We start from the raw sequence: 14,850 nt of genomic DNA, 5'->3' as shown, positions 1-14,850 counted from the left end.
AATACTTTACATACAATACGTAGGTTTCCCCACCCGACCAGCCTTAAAAAACACAGCGCTATGATGTGGCCATCACTGGCCAGGTCATAGCACTTTTTTTAATAACAACTTTTAACCGTGCTGCACAGCATCTGTGCTGGTCTACAACATGGCTAAAAGACATTGGCAAAGCCAATCACTCTTGCATGGACGAGACCAATTGGCTTTTCTAATGCTGGTTTTGGTTCTCTTAGCATTGTGCAGTGGTTAACCAGCAGCTTGAAAGTCACCAGTTGAGAGCAAAATCCATGTCAGGGGTATGGCTGTGGACTTCACGAGTTTCGCCCCAGTCTGAGAGGTCCTTCAGACATGGTGAATCCTCTGTTTCGTCTGGGACTCTCTCCCCCTCATACATTAGGCTTCTTTTTAGATGCAATTGGTGGGAATGGCAGAGGGACCCCTGGGGATCAGGCTTGCAAGGCATACATCAAAAAAGGTTAATGTGCTTCTACGTACATAAGGGCTGTGTGCCACAGACTGGCTGACCTCGGAGTGAACCGCCCATCCCCTGCAACCTCTAAAACAAAGTGTCGTACCGCAATGAATGTCTCCGACTCCTCGCACACTGGAGCCTGGGTTTATATGGGTTCTCAGTGAAAAATGTGGCCTAACGGCCAGAGCTGCTGACTTTGGTGCTGGGGAACCAGGTTCAAGTCTCTGCTTCAGCTCAACATCTTGGGATTTTTGGACAAATCACAAAATCTCTCCAGGCCTACCAAAAAAGAAATAAATATGTCCTTGAGTAATGCAAAGCGCTCCAATGCCTTCGGGTCGAGTTTGCGCTGTGAAAAAAAGTGACTAGAGATAACTGCTGCCTCCTTCCTCTCCTGAGCTGTGCTGGCCACATCATATCACTTTTTTCAGTGACTTTCAGCAAAGCTGAACAGCAGATGTGCTGCTAGTCAACATGGCTAAAAGACATTCACAATGCCAATAGCTCGGGCATTGCTGAGATCTATTGGCTTTGCAATGCTCGGTGTGGACAGTCTTGCGGGACAAATGTGGAAGAGAGTGAGAAACAGCTGAAGAGATCTGAAGTTTAGTGAGGATGCAGCGTAACAGCCAGAGTTGCCGACAGGGTAACTGGGGAACTAGGTTCTAATCTCAAGGTCGGCTGAACAATTTGTGATTCTGGACAGATCACTTGCGGTTCACCCTGCCTACAACAAAGATGTGTCATTGTGTAATGTAACTGGTGGGCACAAAGTGCTCCAATACAGTCTGCTCATGTTCGCGCTATGGCAAGAAAGAGGATGGAGCCAGCACTCCAATACCATCAGATCATGCAACAAAAAAAAAAACACAAGTGTTGTCCGTGTTTGAACAACTAAGAAAGGATTAATTTATGTACAGACACATGCATTTTAGTGGTATGTGTACGAGAGAGACAGCCTGAACACACAAGTACTCATATGGAGTGCTTGAAAACAAGGAAAACAAAATAGCTCCTCAAACCGGGATCAGTGTAAGGAGATCTATACTTGGTCCATGCACTATGGAAGGGCCAAACACAATAAGAGCATGACAGCCGCATGCCATGTCGAATGGCATCTAAGAAATTTAAAGTGATGCTGAAGTTTGCCAACGGCAGGAAATGGGAGGCCGGTTAGCCCACGGATAGAACACAAGGCTCTTCGAGACAGCACATGCTCTGTCTAGCTGAGAGCTAAAAAAAAAAAAAAAATTATAGGAGGGACTGTGAAACAGGCTCAGCATAAAGAAGCAAGGAGGTCCAATAGTCATAACTCCAGAGACGGATCATAACATTATCACGAGCATTGAATGAACACAGGGCACCGTCAATAATTAAAACTGAAGAGTAGCAAAAAGAGGCAGGATAATCAATTACAAACTAAAAAAAAGTTTATTTACCTTGTGCAATTACTACTGTGCTAACTCTGAAAGTGCTCTAATACCTTCGGGTCAAGTTTGTGCTAAACAAAACTCGATAAATAAAATTAATGCCAAGCAGCCATTTTGTCAGAACAAAAACGGAGTGCCATATATTGAGACAGTTACAAGGAACACGCCTTGAAGTCTCAAAAGCTTCAATCAGTTCCATAACGTGCAATTTGACAGGCAACGCTCACCTTAGGATAAGAAACTACTTTGGAACGCATGGCATAAGCGACTTGACACAATGTTTTTAGTTTATATATCCTACTGCCACCCTCACTCAAAAACACCACTATATGACAGCAAACACATGTTGAATATGGTGAGCGTAATTTCAAAGTTTCGCTACGGAATCACATGACTGTACAGTGAGAGGACAACCCTAGAGAGATGGTCAACACAAGGATTGATCGAGTTGGTAATAAAGACTAGATACATTGGATACTATCCGGGTATTTGAGCTGAAATTAAAATGTTTGTTAAAGTCAATGACTGGGATTGTTGAATTGGAAATTCAACTGTTCTCAAAACAGCCAATGAATATACACATTTTTGTCTCAAATACACGATTTTAAATTCAACATCTATGAATTCAATTAAGCAAACGATTGTCATCTAGTAGATTGCGTTGCACACAGAGCTAATTAAAGGGAGCTAGAGAGCTACCTGAAGCTCACAAGCCACTCAGAGAAGCCTGCTCAAGCACAGCTGGTTTTGTCTGTAAATTTCACCTCATTCCTTGGAACTCGTAGCTGCATGAAAAAAATGCTCTTTTGATGAAACAGCTAGAGTTTCTCTGTTTCACAAGGCGTCTGAGGTTAAGCCCATCAGATGTGCTAACTCCCTGACTGGCAAACTTCCCATTTTTAGGTCTGGCATGAAGACCTTTTTATTTCACTTAAATTATATGCCTAAAATACTTAATTACGTGGGCACGCAGCCAGTCCTATGCATCCACTGGCCTGTTGCGTCATTCACCTTTCATTTCCACCCACTACAGATTGCATGATCAGCCTGCTTCAGCCACTGGTTAGTTTCACTTTCGCAAGGAGCACAACTGCGCACAAAGCAGTTCCTTCGGTATCAGGGATTATTATGATAAAGTGCGCTTTTTGAGACCCCAAAAAAACTTCATTGTGGCATTTTTTTTTTTAATCTATCGTCAAGGGCTCAGGCGCGCTCCCAACACAGTTTTATATTAAAAAAAATGACAAAACAAATCCCAGACCCTACAGGCTTTGTCATTGCTGCTTGTAAATTGGTCACATCCCAGAAATGTTATGTTACTGGACAGTCGCGCTGACACGTGAGCTGTCATTTTTCTCATAGTATATAGTTTGCTTTGGAAAAATCTGCATTTGTATTTTTTCTATTCCACGTTTCCAATTATTTTGTAAATCTCCGAATTTACCAGTATGAATGAAAACTGTTCACTCCAGGTGTTTATACTTACATAATCGGATTCCACACATCCATTTAACAAATCAAAACTTGTCAAATAGTCTACTGATAACCCTAATGCACTTCAACATCTGTATCACTCCCTGTGTTTATGCGTACCCAGCTGTTATCGCTTTCCTGTCCTTTTAATTATATAGCGTTCCTTCCGTTTTTAACAGTTCATGGGAACAGGATCTAAGGTACTTAACATTGAGGGGCATAACTTCAGTGTCTAGTGGTTTCTCTGTGACCATTGGATATACGAGGCAGAAATAACGATTGTTGTTTTCGAAGCTTATTGGACTGATACTTTAAGTGCACTCTCCAATGACTTGCCTGGTATTTCTTTATTTGGGGGAGGTGGGGGGGGTGTTCCACCAGTGTTCACAATATTGTGATTCCAGTGTTTGTCGTGTTCTCTGTTTCAGCCCGTTTTTACAGTTCCCTCAGCTTGCATATTCCCCTATTTCCAAGAACTGGCTGATTGTCTTTAAGCTGGTACTAGGGTTACAAACCTACACGTCAATTTCATTTTTTTAATGTCTAGTCATCAGCCCGAGTAAGCATATTTCAGGTTTTTACACGTTGGGACTACCTGAAAGCTCTGCAAAGGTATCTAATTGCAGCCCGTGAACTTGCTTGGTCTGGGCATGACCAGAGCACATGCAAGATATCTACATGTTCCCTCTTACAATGTGAGAAAGCATATTTGTGGGTTCATTATGAAAGTTGTGTGAAAACCAAATAATGCATTAGTCTGAATCTTATATTTCTCAGTACTTCTGTAGGGAAAGTGATTGGAGAGGCTCAGTCTGTGTGTGCCATTTGTCTGTTTAGTATTACGGCCCTTCTGTTCCGGAGTTGGCAAAGTCACAATTTTGACATGTTTTGAATGCTTCAGTGTATTATGGTGATCGCCTTTTGGGTACTATCATGAGTGAAGAGTTAGTGTGCGTGCGTGCGTGTGTGTGTGTTGTCGCGTGAGTTGGAGGATCAGAGTCCTCGTGCCCCATGTCTGGTCTGTCACACAAAGAGCCGTGAGTCGAGAACTGTGCTACTAGTAAGGGCCAGTTTTGCCATAGGCCAGTGGTTCCCAAACTTTTGACTCCTGAGGACCCCCATTGAGTTTCCACTGGAAGCCGGGGACCCCCAATTTGTAGGATTTAAATTTCAAACATTAATTCGGAAGAAATTAACACGTGTGCACACAAAACAAGTACTCAAATTACTAATGATTTTAGGCGCATGTTTACAAGCCCCTATCACAATGGGAACATCACTTTGAGACGTTCCCGCGGCGATAGGGTCTTTGCCTTATTTACAAGGCAGCGTTAAGCAACTTAACGTAGCTTAACGCTGCCTTGTAAATAAGACCCCTTTCACCCAATGCTTAGCATGAAAGGGGTGGGCGTTGTGGTGGGCATTTCCTCTGCAACACCCATTGATTTTGACGCGCCCCCTAGTTACAAGGGCAGCGTAAATGGGAGGCAGCGCCAAAATTAAGACCAGGGAAAACCTGGTCTTAACTTGGCGAAACAAGGAGAAATGCTTCATTTCTCCTAGTTTTTGCAAAACGCCTTGATTTATGTTCAGGAAGATGACCCTTCCTGCACATCAACAATCTTTTAAAAAATAAAAATTACATTTTGTAACTTCCATATGTGCTGCATTAAGTAGCACACATAGAAGTGACAAAACTACATTTCAAGATTTTTTTATGTGCAGGAAGGGAGACCTTTCTGTACATATACAATCTTCCCCTGTTAAGTGTAGCGCCAGCGCAGGGGAAACGCTGGGCTGCACCATATTCTTGTGAATATGGTGCAGACCTGCGTTTCTGAAGTGGCGAAGTGCGTTGTTAAGCCAAGGAGGCTAACGACACTCTCCGCCACTTCTGTTGTATTTTATATTGAAAGCATTTGCAAGAAAACCAAAAAAAAAGTTAATGGGAAGGTTGGTGCAGCATCTCCGTGACTAACTTTTCAATGGTTGGTTTCATTTCGCAGTACGAGGCTCCTGCTCCTGCCAGGGCCAGACTGGAAATCCAAAGCAGCCCTGGCAAATTATTTCAGACCAGTCCCCATACGGTGCACACCAAGTGCAGTGAGTGAGCCTGACCACTACAAAGGGGGCTTTGGGGGAGGCTCTCTCCCCAAAACATTTAGGAAACAATGGTGCAGTCTACAACACATTTATGATTATATATTGAATTGTATTAGCTTTTAAAGAATAGTAAATGAAGACCTGACTATGCACCAGAATTCGACAATCTTTAGGGGGGGGGGGGGGGGGGGCTTTAATGATTCCCCACTATCACCCTCCAACAGTGCTTCTCATCTCCCCTTAGCCCGTCTGTCACCTGTATTTCATTTTTTATAGCATCTCATACCATTGTAGGATGTCAGAGCACTTTACATCACACACATAGAGACAGTGAATCAATCATACGTGTAAATCTGTGTATAGAAAATGTTACAGAAGGCAAAGGGGACTACAAGGTGTAGAATTCACATGTCATTCATTCTGGTAGGTATTTTTAAAGAGTGCTTGGTCTGGAGAAGCACAAACTCAGGATTCAGAACTTAACACAGTGGTTAGCATTGACTTTAACAATAAAAATGTATTTCCACCCAAATAAACCTTTTTAGCAGCATCAGGATAACGAAAGACTGGGAAAAAGCATAAGTCACTAACTTGTACCTTGCAGTTTGCAAGCAGCTGTTTGATGGCAGTTTATAAGTCTGTGCTAGATTACGATTGTCACTTATTAACTGCACAGTAACAAAAGAATCTGACAAAAGCAGTAACCCACTGACCTATGCATATAAAATACTGTTTTTTAAAATGCATGGTATACGTTCTTTGCAGTAGGCATTTTAACCCTCTGCTCTACATTAGATAAGTCAAAGCTGCCACTGGACAAAACTCATCTCTCTCCAGCAGGGACATGAATCACTGGTGTTATCTTGACACTTTTATTGTTCTTTGAAAACTGCTAATTAAACAAGATACTTTGCAGTGCTTTTAAAACTGCTGCCTGTGGACCCCCTAGGAATGTGTCAGGGACCCCTGGGGGTCCGAGGACCACAGTTTGGGAAACTACTGAATGTGCACCAAGTTTTGATGCCAAACAGGTGTTAAATGTTGAGAATGTCAGCCCTGTGCCCCTCTATAGTTTTAATAGCTTTAGTCCATTAAGTAAACTTGGAGTAAAGCCCCAGTGTTAAGTCCGGCGAATGTGCCATGCAAGTCTTGGTATATTTTTCATCAATAGTTGGCCATGTTGAGCAGCTGTGTGCGCATTTGTTGCACGCTGCTTGTGTTAAAAATCGAATCAAATAACGTCAGTGTGCGGGGGTAGCCGTACATAATAGGGTTCTTCCGCTTGAGGTCACAAAACATCTACCACCCATTATAGTGGAGCGGATATGTAGTAGCTCTCAGAGCGAGGCTCTTCGCGTCCCTTCCAGTAAGAGTTAGCTGAAATAGGGTAGAAGTGCAGAAACTACAGCTGACTCCTCACATCAGGTTTTCCAACAGTGAGTCCAATATCTAAATATGTTCCTGAATATCACTGGTACACAGGTATGATAGAAGCATGTATAAACAACAGGAATTAGGGGGGGGTCAAAGGGAAAAAGTTTATAGACCAGCAAGATTAAGTTTCCCCATATACTAAGTAAACACAAAGGTCATCTTGGGTCTAAGAAGGTAGTGACCATAAAAGACCAAGTCAGGTGAATTGAATCCCCACAGGGATGATCCCGAAAGAGGACTGGAGCCCTCACTCACCAAGAGGTGACATGCTTCATCGGGTTCGTTCCTCCAATGGAAAAACCTAGTTCCAAAGGGGGCTACAACCCCCTCACTAAGAGGGAGGAGTCCAGGGATTTTGTTCAGCGAGGATGAGGCTGTATGTACAAGGAGTAGTGTTCCTTATACTGTGAGTGAGGTAAAAGAGCAGTGCTAGGGAATCAGTGGTGAGAAAACTAGTGGTGAAGTTAAAACGGTCTAGTGAATACCAAAAAAGGCTTTACTGTGTAGGTTTCACTGTCAGGATTAAAAAAGTGCATAAGGTAGAGTAGTGGAGATTCGTTACTACTCTTCACAATAGGTTGACATGTTTCAGCCCTTGGGATCTATACAAGGATCTGGGCTTTCTTCCGGACCGGGTGAAAGATAAAGCTACTGCTATGGTGTGCTCAAATTGAGCAAAATAATACTACACCGATGATCCAGGTGTTCAGTATTTATTGGGTCCATCTGAGGGAGATAAAAAAAACACAACTCCCCTGGTCAGAAAGGGTCACTACATATATACAGTTATAGTAATGCAGGTAATATATTTATAAAACATAAAAAAACGCTAACCCAAAAAGTATGGGTCCTGCACTTACCCAAATAGTTTGGATGACACCCTCACGTCAACCTGGATACAACTCAGGGAAGGGGGCCCGCTCTATAATAAACAAAATGTGTGATGTCAGAGTGTACAGACAGATCTCTGATCATATGGTTTACTATGAACACAACCACCCACCTAGTCACAACTACAGTATGGCATAAAAAGAACTCAGGACAGGATTCAGTCATTTTTAAATTTGAAAAAAAAGGATTTATTTATCCCCACAGCATCATACGCAAATGCAGGAAGAGAGCACTCAATCACAGAGAAGCCCTTATTGAGGTAGCACCACCTAGAGAAACACAACAGCGCTTGACATGTGTAAACACATTCTGTGGTTTCTCCAACCAAATAAAGAAAACCATCCTCAAACACTGGCGCATTTTGAACATCGGACCCACATCACTGCCACCGCCACTATTTGCTTTCAAACGTATGGGGAACATAAAAGACATGCTGGTGCACACCAGACCCCAGCCCAAACAGGCACAGAACCAGTTGTCCTTATGGGGCCTGCCTATAGTTAAAGGGCATTTCCCATGTGGTTCTTGTGCCGCGTGCCCACAAACAAAACAGACTACAGAAATTGACATAGGCACCAACAGACTATGGTCTCTCATGAAACACACTAATTGCAATAGTGACAAACTGATCTACATGATCACATGCCCTTGCCTGATGCGGTACATAGGCATGACAACGAGAAAGGTGAAGACAAGAATTCTGGAACATAAAAGCAATGTGAGATGCAAGAAAAGTTCAACTAAGATGACCAATCACTTCATTACACAAGGACACACAGAGAATGACATTAGTTGGGTGGTACTAGAGAAACCAACTATTCCCCCTCATATCTGTGACATTCATCAATTCTTACTGATCAGAGAACAACGATGGGTACACAAACTACGTACTGATGCCAATGGACTGAATGATGACATACCCTGGCTTCTATTGTAGATGTTACATCACAACATAAGATACAGCACACATGATTTCCAGTGGTTGATTCTCCTCTACCAATGCTTTGTATCCGCACCTTACTCTGAGGCGCACCATTCAATCATTCCTCAAACTTGCACAAGGTTGTGCTTAACACAACATCTTTTGGAGAGGATTCTATTGTTAATCTGCTTCTTGTGCTATGATTAGTGTCTTTGACACGGCACATGCGCAACACTACAGCAGAACCCCTTTCTTTGATCGTTCACACTGTGGAACTATCCCCCTCTCTTTAAGCAATGCCTTACTCCATCATTGCCATTTAATTTCATTTATTTAAATTTTGAGTATTTTTTTCAGGCTTTGAATAAGTATGTCCTTCACTAAGCATGCTCACTCATTGCGCTATGAATAAGTGTCACCTTTATTGAGCATGTCCACTCACCGCGCTATGAATAAGTGTCTCCTTTGCTGAGCACGTTCAGTCATGACAGGGCCTCATTCTTTAAGCCAGGCGATATACTTGGCCACCTCAGGGTCCTGACTGACACAGATGGGAACAATTCATCATCTTTCACTCACTATATAAGCGCAGAGCTGGCCAGCCGTTCGGTACCTCCGGTCTCAACTCATTGACTGACCTGGGGTACCGACGGACAGGTAAGCTTTACGCTTGGAATTTAGATACTCTCTCCTTACATTAACAGAGCTAACAGTTTCTCTATTTGTTTACCAAAATAATTATTATTTATTAAAAAAAAAAAAAAAAAATTTTAAATGGCTGAATCTTGTCCGGAGTTTTTTATGCCATACTGTAGTTGTGACTAGGTGGGTGGTTGTGTTCATAGTAAACCATATGATCAGAGATCTGTCCGTCCACTCTGACCTCACACATTTTGTTTATTATAGAGCGGGCCCCCTTCCCCGAGTTGTATCCAGGTTGAGGTGAGGGTGTCATCCAAACTATTTGAGTAAGTGCAGGACCCATACTTTTGGGGTTAGCATTTTTTATGTTTTATGAATATATTACCTGCATTACTAGAACTAGTATATATGTAGTGACCCTTTCTGACCAGGGGAGGTGTTGTGTTTTTTTATCTCCCTCAGATGGACCCAATAAATACTGAACACCTGGATCATCGGTGTAGTATGATTATTATTATTTTGTTCAATTTGAGCACACCACAGCAGTAGCTTTATCTTTCACCCGGTCCTGAAGAAAGTCTTCCTTTTTTAAACCATAGCTGTAATGTGCTCTGCGGCCTGCCACTCACTCTGGCTGCTGACATTGGGAAATCAAAACTCAACTATGATAACTTATTCCAGTTGAGTGCTTCCACCATTTCTTTATTACAGGCAACTAGATGTGTCATAAGTAGTCCGTAATAAGGCACCTATCACACAAAAAGGGATAATGTATTATGAGCACCTTGAAGTTAGTCGGTGCTCTACCAAAAGTCAGAAAGAGTTTTGAGGGAGGCTGCCTCACCCAGTTTCCTTAAGTTAAAACAGCCCTTTTATGTCATTTTGTAACTTTCTTGGAAAGACCTGAACAGATGGTGTACCAGTGGAGTCGAGTTAGGATAAGGCATTGACCGGCTTGAGGCAATGGTCCATTTACAGTAGTAGGAGTGTCTTCTTGACTAGTTCTTGCTGATGGTGGATTACCTCGGAGGTATCCTGGCCAATGGGGTTGTATGGAATCTGGTGGTCAGCTGGAGATTCAGATTCCATACAAAGGCAGTTGGCCCAGGCGTTCTTTGTGGATAGTCACCTTTTACATATGAAGAATAAACCTATCTTGAAAATTACACCTGTGTTTTCGTGGTGTCGCTGGAGCGGAATTCAACACTGCCACAAGACTGACTTATAGGAATAAAAGAAGCTCTCTCAACAAATAGCATTACCAGATTCTTTACCGTCTGAGGCTATTGAGGGTCCCAAAGCACTATGCTCAGGTGAATGGAAATGGAGCATCTAGAGTCATGCCAACATTGACAGCCGTGGTCTTGGAACAGTTTATACAATGTAATATCTCAATTCAATTACACTCAACACAACATTGACGTGACTACCTTCAGGTGTAGCAAAGTTGCGTCCACATATCTGGAAAGTTATCTGTAGTGGTCTACAAGTGCAAAAACACTTTAGTAACGGCCCAAATTTAATCATGCTTTTGGCCATCAATGATTTCACCATCACCACATTGCGAGTCATCTCGTACCTCTTTACAAACAGCACATGGACAGTTAGTAGGTATGGATATACCAGTTTTAGAAGCACATCTTTCCTTTTGTACATAAACTGCCAAACTAGGATAAAGTAATTACCATCTCAGATAACGGTAATATTTTATTGACTGTTTGCACACTAGCAAAATTGAGATTAAACATCTTTTTTTAAATAAAGATTTTGCACACAAAAAAACTTTCACAAATGGCTCTACAAGTTATCTACTTATAGAATATTCCTGGTCTGCCATTAGTCAAGGATTAAGTTGGTTTACATATTTTCTACTTTCAAATTTTGAAAGGACTCCTATACCCTTCAACTCACCAGGTGAGTACCATACTTTATGAGAGGCTAAGTTGGCCTTAAATAGAGTTCTGACTTGTCTGCAGAATCTCATGAATAAATCCAGGATTAACACTGATTTGAAGTTAACGAAAACATCAGTTTTAAAGACTATAGTCAGTTCATATAGCAAACAAGTTAAAGATGGCAACACCAGCTCATGGCAGTAAAAATGTAGTTCACAAATTAGACTAATCTCAGAAAACGCTTCAAAGGTACAAAGTGAAGAAAGCAGGAGGCTCTCCACCTAAGATGGATACATTAAAGCAATCCACCTGCTAGAGTTAAAAAAAAAAAAAGACTATTTTGAACTTCTTTACTCCACTGCCATGTGTTATTTCTAATGCCGTTTATAGCACAAGCTAGCTCAATAAATAATCAAAATGTTTGTGCTGATTTCATATCTACCTGTAGTGACATTTTATTAGATTTTTTATTTATGTATTCCCAGGATAAGGCCCAAAATGAGATCATGTCAATATTACTCAAATCATTTTATTTCATCCAGAGTATGTGCCTACTTAAATAGTAAAGATATGTTTCATGTTTTTATTTTCTAATTCCCAATGTGTCTGATAAATTAGCAACCCATGTTCGGTTTTCAAGTACCGTCATAATTAATCTAATTTGGCTCATCAGAAATTTTACATCTAAAAAAGGGTACCTATATATTATTATGCAAATCTCCTCCAACTGCTAGCTGGAATTTTTGTGATGGTGGGGTAAAGGAAAATAATAGTTTCATGATGCGACCTATGACTAAATATCGCTCTTAATCTTCATAGAACGGAAGCTACCAATCTTGAGGGCCAAGTTACCTTGTGTAGAAGAATGGGGTTTACTCCTTCAAAGATTATCCCACTATTAGAATAGATACAATTCCTCCCCAAACCTGGGTCTGCCTCCTAAGGGTATACAACTCAAAATTTCTAGATTAATCATCACAATTTTTAACCAAGCTCCCAGGCAAATAGAGAACTGGAGTGTAGCCTTATAAAAAAATCTAAACAAGAAAGGTTTGGGAGGGACTACATCCATCACAAACTGAAATGACATTGAATATCTGAAAAGATCCGTCACCTGGCGCTAGCCAATGGAGGACTTTAATTTAGTTCACAACTGCGGCTCTTAATTAGCTAAATGCTATTACTGCCTTTTGAAATCTCACAATGGTAATAAGATATGAGATGATTGTAACAAAGTCCATCCCAACAGGTCTATGATCCATCATGTGGAGACACTAGGGACAGGGGACAACAGAGCCGCCTACACACATCACATGCGAATATGTAAGTTTAGCAGGGGGCGTCAAAGCTGTATGGTGCCTCTACCGAGACATTCAACGAGATTCCACGCAGCCACTGGAGGGGCTACGGGCCAAGTGGAAGGAGGACCTTGGTACTCCCATAGTGGATAAGGAATGGGAAAATACACTCCTGAGGGCCACTAGGGTATCCAGCAATGCACGATTCCAGTTAATTAGCTTTTACACTTTGCATAGAGCATACATCACACCAGACAGAATCAATCGATATTTCCACCAAGATGATGCGAGCTTCCCACGTTGTCAGGAGGTAGGAGCTAGCTACATCCACATGATGTGGAGCTGTCCACAGCTTGAAGGGTACTGGCAAGAAGTGATTAGGGAAACCGCGCGCGTCACAGGGAAAGATGCCATGCACCCCAAACCATGTGCTGCTTAACCTGTTCCCCCACTCCACCAAGACCAAAGTCACTGCGAGGTTCTAGGACCTAGCATATATATTAGCAAAGCGCGAATTAACGAGCAAGTGGAAGGCCCCAGCGGGCCCTAGTGTACTAAACTGGAAGCGGGAATTGGAGAAATGGGCAGGCTGCGAAAATAGAATACTGCTCAGGAATGCACAGCGCGGCATAGGAAGACCGAGGAGAGCGTAGGCTTGGGGAGCCCTAGTAGAGAACCTGAAAAATGCAGACTGGGAGTCCACTCCCAGCACCCCACAGGCCAGGTCCCGACCAGATAGCGCTAACAACCAGGAACAGGGGAGGGAGTAATGTCCATTAAAAAATACTAACACAGCCGCACAGCACCTACAGCCCTGAGGATTTGGGTGAGACCTGCCTCGGTAGAGAAATACGGAGAGTGACCCAGACCACACACAAGGCAGGAGCCAAAGTGACCGATTAGTAGACCGCAGCGAGGGGTGGAGGGAGGGACGGGGGGAAAGTTGGGGAGGAAACGTTAGACCACCTCACTGGAATTTATGTGCCTAACAACTGGAACAGCATAGTTAGGTGAAGCATGTCATGAAATAGGATGCATGGAGTGAACAGCTGACTAGACACTGAATGTCAACCTGAAATGCTAACCAAGAATGTATGTGAAGAAATGCCATGAGAATTACTGTTACCAAAATGCAAATAAGTGTTAAAGTTTTTTTTAACGGTCTATGATCCTATTTTTCGCCCAACCTCTCTGCTCAGAACCATAAACTTTAAACAAAATGTCTTAGAAAGGACATCTCAGTAACCAGCTAAGTGGACTATGTAATTGAGAAATAACAAATGTACCTGCAAAGCTGCTAGCTTACTGAAAACCGTAAACTGCCTCTCACACCGCCTCATCCATTACACTAAGCTTGCTGTCCCATAACATAAGCACACCTCTGTTATCCTCATGCAAGACATGCAATCACTCTGCAAACAGGATTAATACAAAATATCCTTCCAACCACACACCATATACTGTGTAGCATGCTACCCATGTAGGCATGTGCTTCAGCCCCCCACTTATGGGTAGTAAGTACTGTATAAATGCTGCAACACAATACATATGCTATTCCTCCAGGGGACGACAGAATAGGAGAACGTGAACTCCAAGATGTTTACCTCCAAAGACAAATCCCCTTGTGGTTCTCCTAAGGGTGGACTTTCCATCTTACTCAATACAAAAAGCGAATGGAAATATAGACTCACAGCCTCCTCAAGACATGTTTGAGTTAAACACTGTGTGACTATTAAAGGAGAGGACATTAAAAGACAGATGTGTTACACATACAGTCCTCACAGAAACAAACAATTGGTTCCTAACAGCATTAGTGAATAAATTATGGGAGATTTCCTTGAGAGAAGAAGTTACCGATAGCTGTTAGTGGAGCTGATATTTTTGCATTAAGGTTACCTACTAAGACTCAGAACTGAATATAGCATGGGACATCCCTCTTACCCACTTAACCACCTGATAAACATGGCAAGCACTGACGTCTACTGTTACTGAGCTGCCTGCCAAATTTTAAATTTTAGTTTTAAAGTAGACATTAGCTCTTAAATTCCTTTACAAGGAGTATAATGGATGCTCTGTATTAGATTGGGAATTTGCAAAATGTCCTGGAATTTGGAAGATTAGTTGTGCTATTTTACAGTCCAAGAGCACAGGTGGCTTTTATATTCAGTCAGAGGTATGGGCACTTTTTTTTGTTTTAACAGTAATCTATCAAATTGGGTTGACCGCGGACCGCAATAAATCTTGAAAAGCTTCCTAAAGTTGGTCTACCCCCAACATCTATGATGATGGA

At 42.1% G+C, this 14,850-nt stretch overlaps 1 protein-coding gene across 12 annotated transcripts in view; it reads right to left on the bottom strand.

Annotated features, from left to right (window-relative positions):
* Positions 1-14,850, bottom strand: part of SEMA4D (semaphorin 4D) — a 756,105-nt gene that overhangs the window by 441,070 nt on the left and 300,185 nt on the right. For 3 of the 12 annotated variants that reach the window (XM_085632752.1, XM_085632739.1, XM_085632741.1), the window contains exon 3: positions 7,773-7,834. The exons of the other annotated variants lie outside the window; for them this stretch is intronic. The gene's annotated coding sequence lies outside the window, so the exon portion shown is untranslated. The remainder of the gene's footprint in view (positions 1-7,772; positions 7,835-14,850) is intronic. 12 annotated transcript variants of the gene reach the window in all.

Source organism: Triturus cristatus, chromosome 2_1 (assembly GCF_964204655.1).
Source record: "Triturus cristatus chromosome 2_1, aTriCri1.1, whole genome shotgun sequence".
In the NCBI taxonomy this organism is placed as follows: domain Eukaryota; kingdom Metazoa; phylum Chordata; class Amphibia; order Caudata; family Salamandridae; genus Triturus; species Triturus cristatus.
Note: the sequence above shows the minus strand (reverse complement) of the source record. Positions and strands in the feature narration are given on the sequence as shown.